The 21,451-nt window shown below is 39.5% G+C and overlaps 1 long non-coding RNA gene across 4 annotated transcripts in view; it reads left to right on the top strand.

The window, feature by feature from the left end:
- The window catches only part of LOC105709176 (uncharacterized), a 43,545-nt gene extending 23,840 nt beyond the window's left edge, over positions 1-19,705 (top strand). Inside the window, exons 2-4 of one of the 4 annotated variants that reach the window (XR_010343911.1) lie at positions 6,018-6,136; positions 17,056-18,098; positions 18,977-19,705. This is a non-coding gene — a long non-coding RNA (uncharacterized LOC105709176). Of the gene's footprint in view, positions 1-445; positions 6,137-11,629; positions 18,099-18,976 lie in introns of those variants that run through there. The other 3 variants (XR_010343910.1, XR_001105470.3, XR_010343909.1) reach the window with 3 other exon arrangements.
- Positions 19,706-21,451: the final 1,746 nt, after the last annotated feature.

The raw sequence follows: 21,451 nt of genomic DNA on the forward strand, positions 1-21,451 counted from the left end.
CCTCCCAAAGTGCTAAGATTACAGGTGTGAGCCACCGCACCCGGCCAATTTTTTGTATTTTTTACCAGAGATGGGGTTTCACCATGTTGGCCGGGCTGGTCTCCAACTGTTGAACTCAGGTGATCAACCTGTCTGGGCCTCCCAAAGTGCTAGGCTTACAGACATAAGCCACTATGCCTGTCCAGTCATTTCCATTTAATATTTATTTATTAAAAGTTTCTCAGGCCGGGCGCAGTGGCTCTCCCCTGTAATTCCAGCACTTTCGGAGGCCGAGGTGGGTGGATCACGAGGTCAAGAGTTCGAGACCATCCTGGTCAACATGGTGAAACCTTGTCTCTACTAAAAATACAAAAATTAGCTGAGTGTGGTGGCATGTGCCTGTAGTCCCAGCAACTCTGCAGGCTGAGGCAGGAGAATTGCTTGAACCCAGTTGGCGGAGGTTCCGGTGGGCCGAGATCGCGCCATGGCACTCCAGCCTGGTAACAAGAGTGAAACTCCGTCTCAAAAAAAAAAAAAAAAGAAGTGTCTCATCAGAATATTTTAAGTATACTGCATACTCTCTCAAATTTTATTGCCACATAGTGCATGCCAGTAATTCAAAATACCTGCCTTTCATGCGTACTCTCTTACAGTCAAATACTATATTTATATTGTTTAATGGTACATTAATGTTACATACCAAATATTGTAAGTAAATATGTCTTTTATTGCTGTGCAGTTTCATGTTAGTGTTTTTTTAGTGTTGGTTTCTTAACATCAGCTTATTGTGCTTTTTGTTTTTTCTTACATATTTTAATTTTAGTCAATATACAGTTCTCTTTCTAAACTTTAAGTCAATGTGAGGTTTAAATAAAAGATAAATCAGCCATATGTCTATCACAGTCAGATTATATATGTGTGTTTATCTATAATTATAATCGGAATATTGATTATGGCTTACCTTGTATATATTCTTTCTTAGCTGATTTTCAGTGGTTGTTTTATCTTGTCTAAGTGAGTAGTCATGAAAATATTTTCACCGTTTCTTATTTTCATGATGTGTTTAATGATGAATATATATTTCCTTTGTGTGAGATAAACGCTTCTGTGATTTGAAGGTAATATTTGAAAAGATTTATAATTCTATGTTTTTTTCCAGTTTTTCTTTTAGAAAATTAATTGTTTTAAAATCACATAGCATAAAATTTCACATCTTGAATCTATTTAAGTGTACATTTCAGGGCCAGAGATGTGAGTGGCTCACATCTGTAGTTTCATAAATTTGGGAGGCCAAGACAGAAAGATCACTTGAGCACAAAAGTTTAAGACCAGCCTGGGCAACATATGAAAATTTCCTCTTTACAAAAATTTTTTTTAAAATTAGACAGCCATTGTGCTGTGCACCTGTGGTTCCAGATACTTGGGAGATTGAGAGGGGAGGGTTACTTGAGCCTGGAAGTTTGAGGCTGAAGTGAGCCTTAATTGTGCCACTTCACTTCAGCTTGAGTGACAGAGACCAACTCTCAAAAAGGTTTACATTTCAGGCATGTTAAATATATTCACATTGTTATGCAAAAGCCTTCTAAAAGTTTTACATCTTGTGAAACTAAAACTCAGTACCCATTAAGTAAGAACAATCCATTTGCCCTCTCCCCAGCTCTTGACAAACACACTTCCAATTTCTGTGTTTGTAAGTGTGACTACTTAAGATAGCTTGTCTAAGTGGAATCATACAGTATCCATCACTTTGTTGCTGGCTTATATAGGTGACACAATATTTGAATAATTTATCTTAAAGTGTGATAAGATTTTCTGTTTTTATACTGAATAATATTCCCTTGTATGTATATGTTACACTTTTTATGTGTTTATAAATCAAGAGGCATCTGAGTGGCTTCAGTCTTTTGGCTGTTGTGAATAAGATACGGATGTTCAAATATGTCTTCCAGGTCTTGTATTGAATATTTGGACTATAGATTAATAAATGAAATTGCTGTATTTGATGATAACTCCATCTTAATTATTTGAGAAACATTTTAATATAATGACTGCATCTTTGTTTTCTACTAACAGTCAACGTAGGTTTTATTTTTATTGCATCATGAACAGATTTGGTGTTTTTAAACATTTTATAGTGGCCACTGTAATGGGTGTGAGGCAATTTTGATTTCCATTGTTATTTTTATGTGTTTCTCTATAAATTATTAATTTTATGTTTCATTTCAAATACTTTATTCCATTTGGGAATTTTTTTTTTTTTTTTAAGATGGAGTCTCACCGGGCGCTGTGGCTCACGCCTGTAATCCCAGCTCTTAGGGAGGCAGAGGTGGGAGGATAGCTTATAAGTTTAATACTGGCATTTGATGCTAGCTGGCTGTTTTGCCCATTAGTTGGTGTAAATTTTTCATTGTGTTAATGCTCCTTGCTTTTTGATATATTTTTGGAAAGGGTGATATTGGTTGTTCCTTTATATGTATAGTGCTTCTTTCAGAAGCTCTTGTAAAGCAGGCCTGGTGGTGGTGAACTCTCTAAGTACTTGTTTGTTCACAAAAGATTTAATTTTTCCTTCACTCATAAAGCTTAGTTTGGCTGGATATGAAATTCTGGGTTGAAAGTTCTTTTCTTTAAGGATGTTAAATATTGATCCCCACTCCTTTCTGGCTTGCAGGGTTTCTGCTGAGAGATCTGCTGTAAGTCTGATATGTTTCCCTTTATGGGTAACCTGACCTTTCTCTCTGGCTGCCCTTAGTATTTTCTCCTTCATTTCAACCCTAATAAATCTGGCGATTATGTGCCTTGGGGTTGGTCTTCTTGAAGAATATCTTTGTGGTGTTCTTTGTATTACCTGGAGTTGAATAGTACCCTGCCTTGCCAGGTTGGGAAAGTTTTCCTGAATGATATCCTGAAGAGTATTTTCCAACTTGGATTCATTCTCTTCATCACATTCAGGTACACCTATCAAACGTAAATTAGGTCTTTTCACATAGTCCCATATTTCCTGGAGACTTTGCTCATTCCTTTTTATCCTTTTTTCTCCAATCTTGTCTTCTCGTTTCATTTCACTGAGCTGGTTCTCGACTTCTGATATCCTTTCTTCTACTTGATCAATTCGACTGTTTAAACTTGTGCATGCTTTGCGAAGTTCTCGTGTTGTGTTTTTCAGCTCCATCAATTCACTTATATTCCTCTCTAAATTGTCCATTCTCATTAGCATTTCGTCAAACCTTTTTTCAAGGTTCTTAGTTTCTTTGCATTGGGTTAGAACAAGTTCTTTTAATTCACAGAAGTTTCTTATCACCCACCTTTTGAAACCTGCTTCTGTTATTGGAACACACTGTAATCTATTAAGCCTTGTTCCGTTACTGATGAGTAATTGCAATCCCCTGTAGAGGGAGAGGCATTCTGATTTTGAGTATTCTCTGCCTTTTTAGGCTGGTTTCTTCCCTTCATTTTATATTTATCCCTCTGTCATCTTTGTAATTACCGACTTTCTAAGTAGGTCTCTGAGCAGACGTCCAACTTGTTGATTTCCAGCGCTGAAATCTGAGCAATCCACTGCACTGGCCAAAAAAGTGATGTTAAGATTGATGGTGCTTTTCTGCCTGGGAATTTCTGGACTCTGCACCAAGAACTGCCACATTGATGTGCCAGGAAAACCGCCATGCTGGCCACAAGAGTTGCCCTGGTGACCTGTGGGGCGCCTCCACTGGGAATCTCTTGGTCCGTGAGCAACAAAAATTCATCTGAAAGTATGGCGTCTTCTCGTTCTCTGCACTTTCACTGGGAGCTATGATCCCCAGCTGCTAGTGATCAGCCATCTTGGATCTTAAAGACTTTTAAATGAGTCTATGTGTTGGCAACTGTAATTTCATGTGCATTTTTTCTTGATAAATTTTTATTAGCTAATGAAGTATAGTAATACCTAATAACTACACAATATTTATAGTAACTCCTATTTCAGCCTCATATAAAAATTTAAATTAAATCTTTAACATAGTATGTTGTGGTTATTTTGAAATATGTGCTGAGGTAGGGTGCTGATTTGTTTACTAAGCACTTACAAATATATTATGTTTTGTTTACTCTAAGTATCACTTTACTGTTAACTCACATCCTTCTATGTTTTAAAATAACTGTTCTGTACTTTAGAAATAACACATACAGCCCAAATCTTGGAAAACGAATAAAAACTCAAAAGAAACAGGATAAGAAGTTACCCTAAGTCCTGTTACACGTGGGTGGCTTGTATTATGTTTGGCAAATCCTTATAATGTTTTTTTTCATGTATCTTATGTTGCTTCACAAAAATTGTATCACATTATATTTACAGATTTGCACCTGTTTTTCTCTTAACAACATATGGGGGGCTGTTTTCCTATGTCAGCAAAGATTTCGTTAAATGGCTGAATAGCATCAAAGTGTACTATTCTTAAACTGCTGCATGCTGCCTTGCCATGCATCAGTAGAAATACAGCCCCAGAAGCAGTGGTTTTATCCAGACCAAGAAACCATTCTTTGCATTTTTGGTGGAGGGTCCTCCCCTTAGGAATGTGGAGCTGATGATGCCAAGTGTGTCCTTGACCATCTGGGCAGGATGGAGAGCTCATCTATTTCCTCAGGCTTCTTCTTGATAAGGGTGATCTGGGATTCAAGATTAATTACTTGGGAATCTAATTTATTTGCAGTTGTTTAGAATTTTCTTGGTAATCTGATACTTTTATTCATTTGCTGACTTATTTTAGAAACTCACCAATGGAAACCAGTATCAACCAACACAACCCCAATTTGCACCCTATTTACAATTCTGAATCAGTTTCTTTTCTGTATTAGTGCTTTTCTTCTTATGTGATCATTTCTATAGTGGTCAATATCAATATTTCATATTTGGCTACCACTTTATTTAGGCAAAATGCACCTAAAACATGTTCATTAGTTGTTTAAAAATGTAAATCAAATGAAAAATTTACCTCACAATTTGCCTGTAATGTGTACATGAATGGATGTATATACCTCTATCTATTATATTGTTATATGCATAATTTTTAATAATGCAAGCTTCAATTTTTAAAAACATTTTTCTCTTGAATGTATCAGTTATATAATTCATGAAGTTATTAAATCATCTTGGGGTTGCCTGTGACCCCTGAAGCCCCAGAAGGAGTGTTACTCTCAGTGCCCTTTTAGCTTTGCCATCCATGGACAGTTTACGTGTTAACAGCTCAGTAGAGGGTCAGTGTGACAGCCTTTTGCACCTGCACCTGAGTTCTTATCTGGTGTCCAGGAGGAATGTTGCATGAATGAATTTGAAGGATGGTCAAAATGGGGTATTTTATTGTCAAAATGAGGTATTTTATTGCCACTGAAGGAGGCTGTCAGGAGGAAGGCAAGCTGAAGAGGGGATGGATTGGGGGAAGATAATCTTCCTATGGAGTCTGGCTTGAGATGGCCCAACTCTTCTCCAAAGATGTGCCATCAAGCTTTCCCTCTGAGGTCAAGCTGCTTCTCTCCAACCATAGTCTCTGACTTCCAGCTGCATCTGCTCTCTCTGTTGGCTGAGTCTGTGGTTTTTATGGGCACAGGATGGGGAGCGGGGTGGGCCATGGGTGGTTTTGGAAAAGGTGATATTCAAGCGGGACAACAGGGATGTATGTTCTCACTTTGGGCCATGGTTCCAGGCTTGAAGGTGATGCCCTTGTCAGGGACCCACCTTCTTCTGCCCAGAATGTCCTTGTTTCCTGTCCCTATTAATGTGAAAATTGGTTTTGATTTAAAATAATTAAATATTAGTTAACAGACTCAAGTTCTCTTATCTCCAAAAAGAATTAAAAAATAGATCTCACATTGATCTATTTTTAGGCTTTGTGGTGACAGAGCCTGGCACTTAAGGGACACTCAATAAATATTTGTTGACTCATGATTGAAAAGTATCAATTTTGAGGCTAAAATGAAAACTATACTTAGAGTATAACAAGTTTATATAACATATCTTAACCACTGTAATTGTTTTAGCTGAAGTTTTCATTTTTCTTTTTTTTTAGAAAGAAAAAAAGAAGAAATAAAAAAAAGAATGAAGAAGAGGAAGAAAAAGGAAGAGAAAAAGAGAGAGAGAATGGGAGTATTGCTTTCTTGCCCAGGCTAGAATGCAGTTTAGTAATGGGTATTGAAAACCTCTTTTATACCAATAATTATACTTAATGTCAACAGGAAAGAATAAGGGAAGAAAATAACAAACAAGCAGCCAACCAATATTTCATTTAAACCTATGAAATGCTGTGCGATTACTGAGGAGTGATTTACTTCCAATTATGTAGTCACTTTTGGAAGAAGTATGAGGTGGTAATGTATGTAAGTGGAGAGTTCTATAAATGTTTATTAAGTTTACTTGTTCCAGGTCTGAGTTCAAGTCCTGGATGTCCTTGTTAATTTTCTGTCTGGCTGATCTATAGAATCGTTAGCTCTTCTTGTTACATTGATCCTCTTGCCATTATGTAATGTCCTTTTTTGCCTCTTTTGCTCTTTATTGCTTTAAAGTCTACTTTATCAGAAGTGAGAACTGCATCTCCTGCTTTTTATTTATTTGTTTATTTTTATTCTCTGTTTGGTAGGTAAATCTTCCTCCTTCTCTTTGTTTTGAGTCTTTGTGTATCATTGCATGTGAGATGGGTCTGGATGCAGCATACCAATGGGTTTTGACTTTTTGTCCAATTTCAATATATATGTGTTTAATACTGTCATTTGATGCTGGCTAGCTGTTTTGTCCAATAGTTGGTGAAAATTTTTTCTCTTTGCTTTTTGATATATTTTTGGAAAGGGTGATATTGGTTGTTCCTTTATATGTATAGTGCTTCTTTCAGAAGCTCTTGTAAAGCAGGCCTGGTGGTGGTGAACTCTCTGAGTACTTGTTTGTTCACAAAAGATTTAATTTTTCCTTCGCTCATAAAGCTTAGTTTGGCTGGATATGAAATTCTGGGTTGAAAGTTCTTTTCTTTAAGGATGTTAAATATTGATCCCCACTCTTTTCTGGCTTGCAGGGTTTCTGCTGAGAGATCTGCTGTAAGTCTGATATGTTTCCCTTTATGGGTAACCTGACCTTTCTCTCTGGCTGCCCTTAGTATTTTCTCCTTCATTTCAACCCTAATAAATCTGGCGATTATGTGCCTTGGGATTGGTCTTCTTGAAGAATATCTTTGTGGTGTTCTCTGTATTACCTGGAGTTGAATAGTACCCTGCCTTGCCAGGTTGGGAAAGTTTTCCTGAATGATATCCTGAAGAGTATTTTCCAACTTGGATTCATTCTCTTCATCACATTCAAGTACACCTATCAAATGCAAATGAGGTCTTTTCACATAGTCCCGTATTTCCTGGAGACTTTGCTCATTCCTTTTTATCCTTTTTTCTCCAATCTTGTCTTCTTGTTTCATTTCACTAAGCTGTTCCTCGAGATCTAATATTCTTTCTTCTGCTTGATCAATTCGACTATTTAAACTTGTGCATATTTCATGAAGTTCTTGTGTTGTGTTTTTCAGCTCCATCAATTCACTTATATTCCTCTCTAAATTGTCCATTCTCATCAGCATTTCGTCAAACATTTTTTCAAGGTTCTTAGTTTCTTTGCATTGGGTTAGAACAAGTTCTTTTAACTCACAGAAGTTTCTTATCACCCACCTTTTGAAACCTGCTTCTGTTATTGGAACACACTCATAATCTATTAAGCCTTGTTCCATTGCTGATGAGGAATTGCGATCCCCTGTAGAGGGAGAGGCGTTCTGATTTTGAGTATTCTCTGCCTTTTTAGGCTGGTTTCTTCCCTTCATTATATATTTATCCCTCTGTCATCTTTGTAATTACTGACTTTCTAACTAGGTCTCTGAGCGGATGTCCAACTTTTGATTCCCAGCGCCGAAATCTGAGCAATCCACTACACCGGCCAAAACAGTGGTGTTAAGATTGATGGTGCTTTTCTGCCCGGGAATCTCCGGACTCTGCACCAAGAACTGCCACGCTGAGGTGGCAGCAAAACCGCTGCATTGGCCACAAGAGTTGCCCTGGTGACCCGTGGGGCTCCTCTGCTGGGAATCTCTTAGTCCATGAGCAACAAAAATTCATCTAAAAGTGTGGCGTCCTCTCCTTCTCTGCGCTTTCACTGGGAGCCACTAGCCCAAGCTGCTAGTCATCTGCCATCTTGGATCTCTCTCTCATTTTTCTTCCTTCATTTAGATTTTCTGACCTCTGAAAATGGAAGATAATTTTATGTTAAAAAAATTATCTCTAGAGAGATCCAAGATGGCTGATGATTAGCAGCTCGGGCACGTACCTCCCAGTGAAAGCGCAAAGAACGAGAGGACGCCACACTTTCAGACGAATATTAGTTGCTCACGGACCACGAGATTCCCAGTAGAGGAGCTCCACGGGTCGCCAGGGCGACTCTTGTGGCCGGCGTGGCGGTTTTGCTGGTGCCTTAGCACGCCAGTTCTTGGTGCAGAGTCCGGATATTCCCGGGCAGAAAAGCACCATCAATCTTAACACCACTGTTTTGGCCGGCTCAGTGGATTGCTCAGATTTCGGCGCAGGGAATCAACAAGTTGGACGTCAGAGACCCAGTTAGAAAGTCGGTAATTATAAAGACGACAGACGGACAAATATATAATGAAGGGAAGAAACCAGCGTAAAAAGGTAGAGAATACTCAAAATCAGAATGCCTCTCCCTCTACAGGGGATTGCAATTCCTCATCAGTAACGGAACAAGGCTTAATAGATTACACCGGTATTCCAATAACAGAAGCAGGTTTCCAAACGTGGGTGATAAGAAACTTCTGTGAATTAAAAGAACTTATTCTAACCCAATGCAAAGAAACTAAGAACCTTGAAAAAAGGTTTAACGAAATGTTAATGAGAATGGACAATTTAGAGAAGAATATAAGTGAATTGATGGAGCTGAAAAACACAACACGAGAACTTCGCGAAGCATGCACAAGTTTAAACAGTCGAATTGATCAAGCGGAAGGAAGGATATCAGAAGTCGAGGACCAGCTCAGTGAAATGAAATGAGAAGACAAAAATGCAGAAAAAAGGATGAAAAGGAATGAGCAAAGTCTCCAGGAAATATGGGACTATGTGAAAAGACCTAATTTACGTTTGATAGGTGTACCTGAATGTGATGAAGAGAATGAATCCAAGTTGGAAAATACTCTTCAGGATATCATTCAGGAAAACTTTCCCAACCTGGCAAGGCAGGGTACTATTCAACTCCAGGTAATACAGAGAACACCACAAAGATATTCTTCAAGAAGACCAACCCCAAGGCACATAATCGCCAGATTTATTAGGGTTGAAATGAAGGAGAAAATACTAAGGGCAGCTAGAGAGAAAGTTCAGGTTACCCATAAAGGGAAACCTATCAGACTTACAGCAGATCTCTCAGCAGAAACCCTACAAGCCAGAAAAGAGTGGGGACCAATATTTAACATCCTTAAAGAAAAGAACTTTCAACCCAGAATTTCCTATCCAGCCAAACTAAGCTTTATGTGCGAAGGAAAAATTAAATCTTTTGCGAACAAACAAGTACTTAGAGAGTTCACCACCACCAGGCCTGCTTTACAAGAGCTTCTGAAAGAAGCACTATACATATAAAGGAACAACCAATATCAGCCTTTCCAAAAATATATCAAAAAGCAAAGAACTTTAACACAATAAAAAATTCACATCAACTAATGGGCAAAACAGCCAGCTAGCATCAAATGCTGGTATTAAACTTACATATATTTTAATTGGATAAAAAGCCAAAACCCATCGGTATGCTGCATCCGGGCCCATCTTACATGAAACAATACACAAAGACTCAGAGAGAAGGAGGAAGATTTACCAATTGAACAGAGAGTAAAAATAAACTAATAAACAAAAAGCAGCAGATGCAATTCTCACCTCTGATAAAGTAGACTTTAAAGCAACAAAGATCAAAAGAGGCGAAGAATGACATTACATAATGGCAAAAGGATCAATGCAACAAGAAGAGCTAACGATTCTATAGATCAACGAGATAGAAAATTAACAAGGATATTCAGAACTTGAACTCAGACCCGGAACAAGTAAACTTAATAAATATTTATAGTACTCTCCACTTCAAATACACAAAACATACATTACCACCTCACACCTATTCCAAAGGTGACTATATAATTGGAAGTAAATCACTCCTCAGTAATCGCATAGCATTTCATAGGTTTAAATTAAATATTGGTTGGCTGTTTGTTTGTTATCTTCTTCCCTTACTCCTTCCTGATTACATCATTAAGTATAATTATCAGTATAAAAGAGGTTTTCAATACCCATTACTAAATTGCATTCTAGCCTGGGCAAGAAAGCAATACTCCCATTCTCTCTCCCTCTTTCTTTTCCTTCTCCCTCCTCCCCATTCTCTCTCTCTCTTTCTCTTCCTTTTTTCTCCTTCCTATTCTCTCTCTCTCTTTCTCTAAAAAAAAAAAAAAAAAAAAAAAAAGAAGCTTCTACTGGTTTACCAATAAAAGCGGGCAACTCTTCTCAGTGTCTCCCAACACCTTAAAAAAAAAAAAAAAAAAAAAAAATTATCTCTAAGCCAGGATGTGATGGTTCATGCCTTTAATCCCAGAACTTTTAGAGGCGAAGCCAGGAGGATCACTTGAGGCCAGGAGTTTGAGACCAGCCTAGGCAATATAGCAAGACCCTGTCTCTACAAAAAAAAATAAATAAAACAATAATTGAGTATGGTGACACATTCTTATAGTTCCAGGTATGCAGGAGGTTGAAGTAGCAGGATCACTTGAGGCTGCAGGTCAAGACTGCAGTGAGCTATAATCTCTCAACTGCACTGTGGCCTGAGTGACAGAGCAAAACCCTGTTACATATACACACACAATCTCTAAAACCTCTAAAATGACATGATGGCTGGGATTACCTTCAAAACAATGAACAAGATGAGCTGCAAGTTGATCACTGTTGAAGCTGAATGATTCATACAAGGGGTGCATTATATTACCCTCTCTACTTTTATATATATCTAAAACTTTTCAATACATCAGGTTAAGAAAAAGTATTTGTAAGATTGAAATGTAGTTCCTGTGTCTTTCCCAAATATTTATTTCTTATTCTGGGTCCCTTACTTAAAAGATAAATGGAGTTGGGGAGAGCACTTCCAGACTCCAAAGAGTAGTATTGCTTATCTCCCTAACCTAGGCCTCCTCTTTAGGAGCTTCTGGGTAGGAATGAAGACTTTTGGAAGCTTCCCAAGACTTATGGTTGAACAATCTACTTTAGTTTCCATTACCTTCTTTTCTGAATTGAGGCAAAGCCCTTTAAGTTCAACAATTTACAGGAGTGTGACAGGGGAGGTGGCTTTCCATTGAGAATGAGATAATGGCAGCATTCCTTGCTGGAGAAAGGAGTTGAAAGGATCTGTTGCCTCAGGGCACACTCGGGCAACTGCAGCCAGCTGTTCCTTAATGGGCTGGCTTTTAATTAATTATTTTGGTAATTGTGTCGGCAATTTTCCCTTTTCCTTAGTCTTAAAAAAAAGCAAACACATCTAACTGTTTATGTAACTACGAAAAGAAACACAAGGCTCTTAGCAATTGACCTAGTGTACCTTGACCAAATTATATTATATTTTGTAGGCATGGACTGTCATCAAATTTGTGAGTCTTTTTTGATCAGTCTTGTTTTGCTGGAAATATTTCAACGAAAGAGAGGAGATATTTTGGGCTGTTTTTACTATTGCCTTGTCAGATGTTCTCAACCTGCTCCAGTATAATTAAGCCAATGTGAGTTTTAATCTTTTCTTCTTCATTAAGAAATGCTCAAATTTATATCTAGAACACTGAAATTCAATATATATTTAAGAAGTTCTCTCTGGTCAGCTTAAAAGAAACCTAATACATTTGTAATGCTACAATGATGTAAAAATTGGTTTTGTTTGACTTAAAATGATTAAATATTAGTTAACAGAGTCAACACTATTTTATTACTAGAAAGTCTTAAAAAACAAACCCTGGAGATTATTCTATCTGAAAGTTCTTATTTTATGGAATAGAAGTTATTGATGCCCAGAAAAGCCATGTGACTTGTCCACTATCACAGGTCCCTTTGAGAAAACTCAAGTTGCTTTTGCTCTCTCTGAAATGCAGTTTTACAGAGCCTGACAAGAAAATTCACTCAGCATGGTGATAGTTCAAAAGTTAGTGAGTCATGGGAGCTATGGCAGAGTACAAAAATGAATTTGCTATAGTCTGCAGTGTTATTTTATGCAAAAGACATACCACGGAGCCTTCAGCTTTAGATTTCTCAGGGAGACAATGTAATGTCATATTTCTATTACAGAAAAAAATAGAGAAAACTTAGCCATAAAGGATCCAGTTCAAAAATTCAGTTAACGTGCATTTGGGAAATCAAAATATCCTTCTCATATTCAAAGAAAATAATTGTTGTTAAAGTCAATTTTGGGGAAGCCTGCTTTTAATAATACTTTCTTTAGAGAATAGTCACTCAAAAAAATTGAGAAAACAGATTCAGCTTGAAGTCAAATATTCTCTATCCATCATACAGATAAGACAGAAATTGGGGGACGAGGAAGTCTTTTAGAAAAGAATTGGTAAATGAAAAATATATTACCAAGTGAAATGCACCTAATATTTTATTTCTCCTGAAACAATATTTGTAAGAATTAACTTTCCTCTGTTTGTGAAGTGTATATTATTTATAACTATTTAAAGCTACTTAAAGAAAATTGAAAAAGGCAATCTAAAAGTGTTTACATTCTCTTAACCTTTTTTATTTTGAGTTATTCAACCACTACCACCATACTTAGAACCTTACCCATTCTAAAGGAGACAGAGACCACTTTGTAGAACAAAAATGCCTTTAAACACTTATCTTGTGGTCTTGGGAGAGTGGAGAAAAGAGGGGGAAGGGAAGTAAGGAGGGTAGAAGAAAGGACTCCTTTCTAACAACCTTTTAAGAACAATATTCTTAGAAATATTAAGCTCCTGTAAACTTTGCCTCACATGTTTGCCAAGTGCTAAAATAAAAGAGTAGAGGAGACAGTAATAGTAGTGGGTTATAAAGGGAGAAGGAAGACAACAAAGGTAACTCCAGGAAAGGAACAATGCCCGTGCACTGACCCTGGGGAAGGAAGCAGGGGCATCTACGTCTGGACCGGTGGGTTGCAAAGCACCACTTGACCTTCAATTCCTCTGTGGAAGATGTAAAATGAATAGCATCCCCCTCTTCTTATTTCAATTCCAGGTAACCTAGGTGCATGAAACTTGGGAACTGCATCATCTGTTCCCTTTACTGCTAATGAGAAACTTTGAACTGAGTAATTTCACATATATGAGCCTGATTATCTATCAAAATGATCTGAAAAAATTGGATACTGACATACTGTGGATATTATTTATACATTATACTATTGACATACTGTAGATATTATTTTAAAGGGCCTCAGAACTATTTTTTGCATGTGATCCACTGTAAGAAATACATTTTATATCACAACCCACTTATGCATACATGTAAATCTAAATTACTGGAATGGAAGTTTTATTTAAAAAATCCTTTTCCTTATGAGGTATAATGCATTCTATTTTTGAATTTCATTTTATCATTAAAAAAATTCTGCATTCAATCCATTAAATTGATTTTACCACCCACAAAAGAATTGAGACTCAGAGTATGAGTCTGAATCACAAACATAAGCAAATCAGGGTGCTGGTTGTGTTTGAGAATAATATGAAATTCAAGTACATTTTATTTAAAACAAACTATTCTGGTAGAATCCAGAAGTTATCAAATTTGGGTTTTATATACCATAATATAAAACTTAAAGTTTTTCAGAATCAGGTATTCTTCCAATTAGTATGTGGTTTATGCTGTTGAAAGTTGATTTGGCAGGATAGCTCTTTTAAATTTTAGACATTTTGCAACAAGAACAGTGGTTTCTCAGTTCTGGGGGGGGGGGCATTTATTATAAAGTTGGGGCCTTACATAAGAAAGAAAATCTTTAAAATAGAGAATTGCAAGAAGAAACTGACAACAGTCTGGAGATAGAAAAAGGCTCTTAAAAATTACAAAATACTTACTAACACATTGTACCCTTACCATTGAATTTAGTTTTCCACAGGATGATGAATGCTTCCAAGAATCTCACAGTTAAAGCATCTTAAAGTTTTGCTTTCCAATGCCCCACTCAATAAATGCAGGATTCCCCTGTGTTACTCTTTCAATTATTAAAAATATATTTACTAAAAATCTACAATATGTCCAGAAATCCAGAAAGAAACAAAATGTAAAAAGCTGTCCCCAGGATGCCTACAGTTAGTTAGAAGAGATAAAGGATGAGTAATAATATCCTAAAATGGATGCTTCTCCCCAGTAAGTGGTGAGCTCCCTCTAATATTTCCTCCTGCCATAGTAACTCCGTTTCTTCATTACTAGGTCCTTCTTTATTAGACAGCTCTGGTTGCTAGAAAGATTTTTACATTGAATTGTTCCTTCAGTGACATCAGTCCAAATTCTATTCTGTCCTTTGTGGCCACACAGTTAAAAAAGAAACAAATTTTGAGTAAACTGAAATTTACCAGAATGACATCAAGAAGGGAGACACATTCCTAAGACCCTGTGAAATTCTGAGCAGGATACACCCACTGGCATCCCAGTTTCAGAAAAGGTAGCTGCTGGACTGAATCCTAAAATAGAATCACAACCATATACTATTTTGGTTGACAGAGACCCTTCAAAAATATTTTGCCAACTTCTGTTATTCTTTAAATAGGAAAATGAGTTTGCAACCTAATCCACTGAAATATTTTCTAGGAGATGTGATTCTGATGTGAATAAGGACATCGGTGGGAAAATAGAATTTACTTTTCGGAAGTTTAGTTAAGTCAACTTTGCTGCAACAGATTTTTTTAGCCCTGAGACTGATATTTGATATGGTTTGGCCCCTAAACTAACCTTAAACATAAGGCTCTGGGCTTTATGATGAAGAATTTGTGTACATGGTATCCCCAAGTGAGGTGAAGTTAAGAAGAACTAGCACGAACAACTGAAAAATTGCAGTACGGGCTACAATTTATGTAGTACATAGCTTCTTCAAGCTATGGACTATTACTATTATACTATATTCACAGTTTACAATGTGTGTTCACAAACCTGCTCTTTTAAAGCCCCTCAGCCTCCCAAAGTACTAGGATTACAGGTGTGAGCCACTGGGCCTGGCCTGCATCATTATTTTTTGGTGAAGTTTTCTGTAATCATTTCAGAGACAACCTATCGCCATCTACTTTCAGAATTCTGTTCTATTTCATGCTTGCATACTATACTTAAGGTTACAGAAGTTACTATTTCCACTCATTTTCTAGAAGTCATTGTTATGGAACACAGGATGTTCAGATGGTGGTAACAATTCCCACATTGTGTGTTCTATTGCCAGGCATGAAAAGGATATTTAACATGTTACCTCCACCCCAAACTTGTGCCTATCCATATAGATCATATCCATATCAGAAATTGCAGTGTTTTCTACTCTGTCACTCAAGCCAGGAACTTAGCTAAGAGTCACACTTGCTTCCACCCTTTTCCTCCCTCTTTTCATCCACATCCCAGATCTTTGATCCTACCTTCAGTGTGTTTCTTGGATCACACAGCAGAATAAGAGTTTTTTGAATAACATCTGGACAGGTCCCTCTCCACCTGAAGCATTTCAGTGGCTTCCATTTCACTTAGAAGAGAGCCCAGACTCCTGCCAGGGCCAGCAAGGTCATCTCTGTCTCATCACAGGCCTTTCTTCTAGCCTCACTGCTTGTGTTCTAGAAATGTCTTTATTTCCAGAACATAGCAAGCTCTTCCTGTCTCTGCACATCTCATTCCTTTCTCTGGAATGTTCTTCCCTTTAGCTATTTATTTTTTCATTTATTTACTTATTTATAGTTGGAGCCTCACTCTGTCACCCAGCTGGTGTGTGGTAGCACAATCTCAGCTTACTGCAAGCTCCATCTCCCAGGATCAAGCAATTTTCCTGCCTCAGCCTCCCAAGTAGCTGGGATTACAGGCACACACCACCATACCTGACTAATTTTTGTATTTTTAGTAGAGACAGAGTTTCACCACGTTGGCCAGGCTGGTCTTAAATTCCCAACCTCAGATGATCTGCCTGCCTCAAACTCCCAAAGTGCTGGGATTACAGGTGTGAGTCACCATACCCGGCCCACTTTGCTCTTTGACTGAGACTCCTTCTCAATTCTCTGGTCTCAGTAAGTCTCATATCCTCAGAGAGATTTTCCCTGGCCTCTTAAACTGAAAGGCAACTCTCCCGCTGCCCACCTTCTTCATGGTACTTACCACACTGGGCAGTGTTTCATCTGTCTGTTGCCTTTTTTATTATCTGACTCCTACCCCCACCAGTAAGACCCTGGAGTACCAAGACTATGTTTCTTCTTGTCTGTTGTACGTTTGACACCTAGTAAACTGTCTGGCACTTTCTAGAAACCAAGTAAAATACTTGGTGAATGATTGACTCATCCTCCAAAGAGCTTCTGACATACAGTCCATTTCACAGATCAGGAAACAGGCTCAGCCAGGTCAGGTCACTTACACAAGGCCCCCAGCTAGTGCCATGGATGACCTGGAATCTAGCTGGGCCAAGGCACAGCCTGACTCTAATGTCCTTTCCACTCCCCTCCTCAAGCCCTGTCCCCTTCCTATTAAAATGAGTATGTCCAACCTGGGCAACATAGGGAGATCCTGTCTCTACGAAAAAAATTTTCTTTTAATCAGCCAGGCATGGTTGTATGCACCTGTAATCCCAGTTACTTGGGAGGCTGAGGCAAGAGAATCATTTGACTCTGGATAGCAGAGGTTGCAGTGAGCCAAGATCGTACCACTGCATTGCAGCCTGGGCAACAGAGAGAGACTCTGTCTCAAAAAAAAAAAATTAAAATTAAATGAATACTGTTGTCAGATTAATCTTGTGTTTAACAGTTTTAAGTCACTCATTCTTTCCAAAATGTTTAATTCTCCAATGCCTGACATTACATCTATATGTCTAAGCTGGCCAGACACAGTGGCCCACACATGTCAGCCTAGCACTTGGGAGGCCAAGGTGGGTGGATCACCTGAGATCAGGAGTTTGAGACTAGCCTGCCCAACATGGTGAAACTTCATCTCTACTAAAAACACTAAAATTAGCTGGATGTGGTGGCCTGCAAGAACTGGTAAGTGCCAGGTGACTGGAGCCTGTGCTGCTGCCTCCAGTAGCCTCATGCTCAAGTAATCGCAATGCTTTACTATTTTTAAAACATTCATTTTCCAGTCTGGGCAACATAGGGAGGCCATCTCTGCAAATAATTTTTTTAAAAATTAGCCAGTCATGGTGATATGTGCTTGTGGTCCCAGCTACTTGGGAGGCAAAGGCAGGAGGATCACGAGCCCAGGAAGTCGAGGCTACAGTGAGCCATAATTGTGCCTAATCTCATTCTCCCTCAAAACCCCACCAGTGAGCCATGATTGTGCCACTGCCCTCCAGCCTGGGCATCAGAGCGAGACCTTGGTGTTTTCACATTTGTTTTTATAAATGGTTGGGAAGGACAGTAGAAAGTTAATCAGTGGTGTTCAGACTTGTTTAATCATCAGTGTTTTTAAAATGTAAAAGCTGCTAGCATTTACAAATCAGGAGATTTTAAGGGGAAACACAGATTTTTTTCCTTTCTGTTCTTGAATTTGGAAAATATGGCAAACTGGGTCCACTTTACCCAACATGATCACCAGCTGAAGCTGAGTAGTGGCCACCCTCTGTAGACGGAGCATACACCCTCTACTTCCCCCCATCCTCCTCTCCCTCCTGTCTCCCTCAGCAGCCTCTCACATTGCTGCTATCTGCCTGGCCCATAGGCTTCTGAGTTATGACACCCGGTGTGAAGAGAAAAGGCTTACAGCACATTTTGGCACTATTAGGATTTGGGATTTCTGGGTGGTGGCAATTCTCATTCATTAGTTACTGATTTTCCCACAGCACCTGTGGCCTTGCTGAAGACCTGGAAAGAGAGAAGTCAAGGGAACAGATGAGCTCCCAACTCAAGTCAGCTTGTGGAAACGTAAATAGAAAGATCATTCCTCAGCATTCACAAAACCCCCAGGGGGATTAGGCATCCTTCTACACTAAACACAGACAAGCTTCACCTCCAATATTTTAGGAACAGACAAATGCATGAGCACATGACGTAGGTAGTAGTGGGAAGAAAGGCTGTCTCCTGAGGGTGAGAGTGGGTTAGCGTGCATGTGCCCATTGGAGAGGGTCTTGTTTTTTAATCTGTGGCCCATTTCTTTCTACTTCAGAGTTAGACATTTAACCGAGGTTGGTTGTGTTTGGAACTGCATAAAATATAGAACTATGACTGGGCACAGTGACACATGCCTGTAATTCCAGCACTTTGGGAGGCCAAGGTGGGCAGATCACTTGAGGTCAGGAGTTCCACACCAGCCTGGCCAACATGGTGAAACCCTATCTCTAGTGAAAATACAAAAATATTAGCTGGGCATGGTGGTGCATGCCTGTAATTCCAGCTACTTGGGAGGCTGAGGCAGGAGAATCACTTGAATCTGGGAGGCAGAGGTCTCAGTGAGCTGAGATTGCACCACTGCACTCCAGCCTGGGTGACAGAGGGAGACTCTGTCACACACACACACACACACACACACACAAAATGTATATATACATACATACATATATATATGTATATATGTATGTATATATAGAACTACGGCCTCCTAAGGAACTTATTCTTGACTATAGTTTTTCACAAAACCAGAAATCTTGAAAATTCTTAGTATTTGAGTCTCAGTTGGACCTGCAAACATACTCAGCTATTTCCTTCAAGCCACTGTGGCTACATTATGAAATTAGGAATTTCTTTCTTCTGGCCAGTATGCCTAGGATAAGCTGACGTTTGGCTTCCCCATTCTTTATCTCCAGTGCTACCTGGGTGATGCCTTCTGCTGTGCCAGCTGCCCCTACCTTGGGATGCCAGACTTCAAACCTGGGGAAAAGGTGCTTCTGAGCGATAGTAATCTTCATGATGCCTAGGAGGGACCCAACATGGGACACATCTACTCCTTCAGCCAACTCCCGTCTCTCACATCCCACCACTGTGGCTCCTCCCACCTCCTCTGGATGTGTTCACTCTGTTTGAGATCCGTTTGCAGAGTGGGTGCTTAGCAGACAGAGTGAAGTTGGCTTGTGGGCACAGTGATGCGTAGTGCTGCTGTGTATCAAAACACCAAGGTATTATGGGGCCTGGTTACCCAGAATGGAATGGGTTTCTTCACCTCATGTTAAAAGAAGGGAGTGCGTCCTGAAACAGTCCTTCTGTTAAAATGCTGACCAGAACACTCTTGAGCCCAGACATCCTTGAGCACTAACACTCTGTGACAGAGCTCCAGGCCCCTGCCCGGAGTCTCATCTCAGCAATGCCGCCACCTGCTTGTCTTTCAGAGTTGTTAGTTTATTCCATTCTTTGTGACACAAGTCAAGTGTCTCACGACCTCCTCAGGGCACCAGAGGAGTCACTCACTGGTTGCTGTAATGATATTCAGTGTCCCTCTGCCCCCTTCCACCCCCAACCCCATTTTACTATAGCATTGCATCTGTGTTTTATTGTCATTTCTGTTAACTGTCACGTATTAAACTTGATGCATATCTTGAGATATCTTGAGATTCTGCATGTCTTGTAAAGAGAGGGGATGTGCATTTGTGTGTGATGTTGGATAGTCATCCACTCTCAGTTTGGACCATTGGAAAAACTTAGTGTCACACACAAATGGGGCTAGTTCTGTGCTTAGAATAGGGCCTGTCTGCCCACTTTAGAAGAGCCCAGGTTGGTGAGCATTTAGAGGGAAGCAGGGCAGAACTCTGAACCAACAATGTCTCTCTGTGCAGAGACCCCTTTGTTCTTGTTACCCACCCATATGGACTTGGGATCAATCTTGCCAAATATTTGGAGAAATTATGTGGATTTAAGAGACCTGGATTTTTATATTTTACTAGTAAATAAAAGTGTTCAATTGGTATCTGTCCTTGAAACTTGATTTGATTCTCCAAGTTTGCTTTTGCTTATCCTAGTCCCTGCTGGTGGATTTTAGTTGTTGCTGTGGCTAATTGAAGTTTGGCTCCAAAGCCCCTTTTATACGCAGGTCTAAGATGACCCCTAGTGACTCATGCCCTTGTATGATAGCCTTCCCTGGAGTTTCAGTGGAACCTGTCAATGTGATGGGATCATCATCCTTACTGTGATTAGGTTACATTCTGTGGCAAAAGTGAAGGGATTTTGCAGATGTAATTAAAGTCCTTAATGGACTTTAAGTTAATTAGGAGGGAGATTATCCTGAGTGGGCCTGACCCAATCAGTTGATACTTTAAAAGAACTAGAGAAGAGTCTCTTGCTAGCCTTGAAGAAGTAAGTTGCTGTATTAGTCTGTTTTCATACTGCTATAAAGAACTGCCTGAGGCTGGGTAATTTATAAAGGAAAGAGGTTTAATTGACTGACAGTTCAGCAAGGCTGGAGAGGCCTCAGGAAATTTAAAATCATGGTGGAATGTGAAGGGGAAGCTAGACACCTTCTTCACAAGGCAGCAGGAAGGAGACATGCCGAGCAGGCAGGGAAGAGCCCCTTATCTCCTGAGGATTCACTCACCATCACGAGACCGGCATGGGGAGACTGCCCCCATGATTCGGTTACCTCCACCTGGTCTCTCCTTTGACACATGTGGATTATGGGGATTACAATTCAAGATGAAACTTGAGTGGGGGCACAAAGCCTAACCGTATCAGTTGCCAAGCTGTGAGAGGGCCATGGAAGGAACTGCAGGGAACCGAATTCTGCCAGCAACCAGGTTAGCTTGGAAGAGGACACTAGGTTCCAGAAGAGAATGCAGCCTAGCCAGCATCTTGTAAGATCCTGAGTAGAGGCTCCAGTCTGCTGTGCCAGGACTCCTGGCTCAGAGAACCTGTGGTAAGAAATGGGTGTTTCAAGCAGCTAAATGTGAGATCATTGGTTACACAGCAATAGTAAACTAATTCAGCCCCAGAATGGTTTGACTGCAACATAATTATTAAGCTGCAGGGCCACTGTTAGTTGCTTCTGCTGCACTTGCCCGGATGAAGGACAAAAATCTCCACTTCCAAGTTGAGGACAAGAGATCCTGAGCTAGAACTTCCTGCAGTGGTCTAGCAAACACTTCAAGCCTTTGCCGATTCTTATTCTGAGTCCCAGCTGCTGCTGGTGAAATGGATGCTGCCACCTCTTGTCAGCTGCAGTTGGCATAGTTAATGATTTTATGCCGGCTTTCCACAAGGTCCGAGGCAAGCCATCCAGCTCAGAGTCTGGGGCCCAGAGTGAGGGCAGAGTCCTTGCCAATCAGCAGTGCACAGCTGGACTGCGGGCTCAGCTG

The sequence above is a fragment of the Aotus nancymaae genome, unplaced genomic scaffold (assembly GCF_030222135.1).
Source record: "Aotus nancymaae isolate 86718 unplaced genomic scaffold, 86718_ANA_hifiasm-v0.15.2.pri h1tg000022l_1, whole genome shotgun sequence".
NCBI classification, from domain to species: Eukaryota; Metazoa; Chordata; class Mammalia; order Primates; family Aotidae; genus Aotus; species Aotus nancymaae.